This window comes from Palaemon carinicauda, chromosome 16, assembly GCF_036898095.1.
Source record: "Palaemon carinicauda isolate YSFRI2023 chromosome 16, ASM3689809v2, whole genome shotgun sequence".
NCBI lineage: Eukaryota > Metazoa > Arthropoda > Malacostraca > Decapoda > Palaemonidae > Palaemon > Palaemon carinicauda.
Window position 1 is genome coordinate 126,535,918 of NC_090740.1, and position 5,000 is coordinate 126,540,917.

At 29.9% G+C, this 5,000-nt stretch overlaps 1 protein-coding gene across 2 annotated transcripts in view; it reads left to right on the forward strand.

Annotated features, from left to right (window-relative positions):
• Positions 1-5,000, forward strand: part of LOC137655866 (venom phosphodiesterase 2-like) — a 27,762-nt gene that overhangs the window by 4,600 nt on the left and 18,162 nt on the right. The window contains exon 1 of one of the 2 annotated variants that reach the window (XM_068390060.1): positions 4,917-5,000. This exon is cut by the window's right edge and continues 83 nt beyond it. The exons of the other annotated variant lie outside the window; for it this stretch is intronic. The gene's annotated coding sequence lies outside the window, so the exon portion shown is untranslated. Of the gene's footprint in view, positions 1-4,916 lie in introns of those variants that run through there. 2 annotated transcript variants of the gene reach the window in all.

Below are 5,000 nucleotides of genomic sequence, written 5' to 3' on the forward strand. Positions count from 1 at the left end.
AAGGGATCCAACACGGAAAAAACATTCCAGTGAGGAAAGGAAATAAGGAAATAAGAAAACTATATATACAAGAGAAGTAATGAACAATTGAAATAAAATATCTTAAGAACTATAAAAACATTAAAACATATCTTTCATATATAAACTATAAAAAAGCCTTATGTCAGCCTGTTCAACATAAAAAAATTTGCTGCAAGTTTGAACTTTTGAAGTTCTACCGATTCAACTACCCGATTAGGAAGATCATTCCACAACTTGGTCACAGGTGGAGTAAAGCTTCTAGAATACTGTGTAGTATTCAGCCTCATGATGGAGAAGGCTTGACTATTAGAATTAACTGCATGCCTAGTGTTAAGAACATAAAAAAAAAAAACATTTGCTGCAAGTTTGAACTTTTGAAGTTCTACCGATTCAACTACCCGATTAGGAAGATCATTCCACAACTTGGTCACAGGTGGAGTAAAGCTTCTAGAATACTGTGTAGTATTCAGCCTCATGATGGAGAAGGCCTCACTATTAGAATTAACTGCATGCCTAGTGTTAAGAACATAAAAAAAACATTTGCTGCAAGTTTGAACTTTTGAAGTTCTACCGATTCAACTACCCGATTAGGAAGATCATTCCACAACTTGGTCACAGGTAGAGTAAAGCTTCTAGAATACTGTGTAGTATTCAGCCTCATGATGGAGAAGGCCTCACTATTAGAATTAACTGCATGCCTAGTGTTAAGATCATAAAAAAAATTGCTGCAAGTTTGAACTTCTGAAGTTTAGCTTTATTTGTCTCGATAACGATAGTTCCGAAAGGCAAAAAAGGAAGAAAGTACATAACGCATTTACATATCACTGGGAAAGTGTCAGATGGCAACCATAAAACTAGGAAATGAACTGCGTAGTGAGTGTTGGCGTATTTTTTTTTTTTTCATGAAAATTATGTTTTTATCTCTGCATATTTAAAGAATTACTAAACAAATTAAATAAAGAAATTTATCCGAATGGGCCAATGAACTGCGCAGAGAGTGTTGACGTCATTTTTTTTTTTCATGAAAATTGTTTTTATCTCTGCATATTTAAAGAATTATGAAACAAATGAAATAAAGAAATTTATCCGAATGGGCCAAGCTCTACTTTTGACTCAAATCTGCATCGGGTTCTTACGAAGAAACTTTTCCTAACAATGACATTTTTCATTTACTTTTTTTAAGTCTGTCCACCTGGGATCCAAACTTCAATTTGAGTTTTCCTTTGTTATATAGCGCAGCGTTTCTAATCAGAGTTAAGGAAATGCTTCGTCCTCCTGTGAAGACTGACAGCTGTTTGTTTACTGTTATTTCATTATCTTCTTAACAAGTTAATTATTGATGTAACTGTACTATGAAAGATGATTGACATAATGACAATCCTCTTTCATAGTACAGTTACATCAATAATTAATGAATTCTTCGTAAATCATTATTGTTATTTATATTGTCCGTACGAGCACAATGCGTGTCTCAGTTATAAATCATTTAAACTATTTCGGTTTCCAAGTGCAATTAAATTTCGTGTTCCAAAACCGTATACGAAACACTTCATTTCCCTTTTTTTTTTTTTTTTTTTTTTTTTTTTTTTTTTTTTTTTTTTTTTTTTTTTTTTTTTTAAGGCCCCTCTCTAACTCACAGGCAATATCAAAACAGTCTTTGTCCCTCTTGCTTCTAGCATTCTTAGCTATTCCGTTATTCTTTACTCTATCGGACAATTTCATCCTTGAATCTCGCCGATATCTTCGCCATGCTTCTCGTACCTTATAATTATACACTCTTAGTATATTTTTTCTTGAAATCAAACTTTTGTATCATTTCTTTACTATTTGTAAACTTGTGTTTTAAAAAAAAATCATTCCTAATGCTGACTTCCACCACCCCTTCACGTTCACACCAATTGCTTTCAGCAATCATGGCGTATTATTTGTTTTATTATTACAATAAACACTGACATAATTTCACAAACACATACATATTTGTATATATGTCTGGGTATTTTTATGCATTTGTGTGTATACATTTACACACATGTATATATATATATATATATATATATATATATATATATATATACATATATATATATATATATATATATATATATATATATATATATATATATATATATATATATATGCGTAAAATCACAAGGAAACGTGATGCTCATATATATATAAATATATATGTATATAAACATATCTGCGTGTCTGTATAATATATATATATATATATATATATATATATATATATATATATATATATATATATATATATATATATATATATGCATATCTATATATACAGACACGCATATATGTATATATACATATATATTTATATATATGAGCATCACGTTTCCTTGTGATTTTACGCATATATATATATATATATATATATATATATATATATATATATATATATATATATATATGTTGAACACGGTGTTTATTACGGCGTCATCTACAAAGGTCTTAAAAACAAGGCAGTCAATCTTCAAATCTATTGTGGACTCTTGCTCAATATTTTATTGGAGCAGGTTTAAATTTATTTGCAAATAATAAAGTTTTATTACGTTTCGCTTAGTATGGAATCCCATCCAGGTATTCCTTCAATTGGTGCACCAAAAATATAATGCTTCCATGAGCTACACATTGCTATATCACTCAGGACAATGGCGGACAATTGTTAAAATATATCTTGGATCTTGATTATGAATATTACTGTACCAACCGTGTGTCACACGATCGTACACAAATTATTTTGTATATATTATGCTAGTACCTTCGCTCTTCCCTCGCACTAAAAAGAACCAGAATAAACATGTCTGCGTTTTTCCTCTGTAACATTGTCTGTTTCTCAAACATGAAAATTCCTGTTGCCTCGAGGTTTTGTATATAAAGGAGTGTTTTCTTTAATAAAGTTGCTCAGTTGATTGCTTCCTGCCTTTGAGTCATAACCTTCTCTCGGCCCGTCACATTACCATTAATTAGCAAGAGATTCTTGAACAAACGAATAACATCAGAGGATTTACTATTGACAAGAGAGGTTTTGGACCCACATTAGTTTCTTTGCTTATCTTGAAGTCTACAGATATCAAAAGACCCGCTGAGGTTGAGTGGCGTTCACAACCAGTTTGTTATCTTGGAGGTAATCAAATAAACAATCAATAATAACTTTTTATAACATTATAGGGCAAAAACCTCTGATATTGGCTGAATATTTTCCAAAGTTTACATTTAAAAAAAAAATTGATAGATAAGGGTATATTAAGAATCTAAGAAGCTCCAATATCAAGTTACTTGTCTCAGGTAAAACATCTAGTCAGGACAGTTCGAATAACTATACTCATTTTTTTTAATGAGACGAATTTGCACAGACTCGCAGTGGTGCCCTTTTAGCTCGGAAAAGTTTCCTGATCGCTGATTGGTTAGAATTATCTTGTTCAACCAATCAGCGATTAGGACACTTTTCCGAGCTAAAAGGGCACCCCTGCGAATCAGTGCAAATCTGCCTCACTAAAAAGAATTGACTATAGTAGGATGAACTATTTATAGAAATCGCGACACGAATACTAAAACCTTTTTATTACTTGGGAAAAAAGCAGAAATTCCTCCACACAAACTAAACCTTCTAATTACCTGGAAGAAACATTTATAGAAATTCCCATACTCAAACTAAAGATTTTCAATTACTTGGAAAAGCAGAAATACCCAGTCAAAAAACATTTTTTAATTACGTGGAAGAAACATTTATAAACACTCCTACTCAAAAACTAAGGATTTCTTATTACTCAATTGTTCTCACATATGATAAAAGAAAATCATTGCATTATCATTATTATTATTACTATTACTATTACTATTATTATTATTATTATTATTATTATTATTATTATTATTATTATTATTATTATTATTATTATTATTATTATTATTATTATTATTAATCGTATGAAATGTCTGAGAGACATTTCCAGTTAACAGGTAAAGCCAATGGATAGAATACAAAATGCAGTAAATGGTACAATACAGGGACTCTTGATTTTAGATTCCAGTATTTTTCTGTAGTTTAAGTGTTTTCTAGACGATAGGTTTCTTCTAATTTTAGCCAACGTTTTATAAGAGATTGTTTAAAATACCTTAAATGTTTTTTTTTTCTTTTATGTAATGATGGATAGGTACAACTTTACATTTAATTCAGTTTTCTATTTCTAATGTCTCGTAAAAATAGAAACATTAAAACCTTATATATTTCGAAAAATTCAATTGATGAAAGGCCAATGTAGTTTTTTTTTCCTATATGTACAGTACATTGCATAAGTACTTCTTAACGTAATCTACTTATCAAATGTTATAACTATCTGTCGCAGTCTAAGGCCTGTGTTAATACCTTATACTTGTGATCCTGGGACAAAATTAATTTGTTTATTTTTTAATATAGTAAATTGTTTATTCATCTGCTTATATGCATATCTCAAAAAATGTCTTTCAAGAATTATTGTAAGAACTACAGACTTTATGCAATTCATGATAACACAAATAAAACTCCAAAACTGTTTTTATTTCAGTGGCTTCTATTATTTACTGTAAAACGTAATTAATTTGTTAATTTTTCCATGTATTATTTTATTAAATCTTCTGTTTATATTTACATAACAAACATAGTCATTAAGAATTATCACAAGAACCAAAGACTCAATGCAATTCGTGATAGCACATGCAAAATTCCCCAACCGTGTTTTTTTTTTTTTTTAATGACTTTTATTATGTAAAATAAAATGTCTTACACAACAAGTAAGCATTGCCAAAAATTGGTGGGAAAAAAACGATAAGATATGCATCACATTCATACATCATCCTGCTTATAAAAACTCGGACATTCTCCATCACCCTACTCAGATAATTCACGCTTTTGCGAAGTCAACATCACAATACATCTTTAACTCTTCAAGTACAGCAACGGCATTCTAGAAAATTCT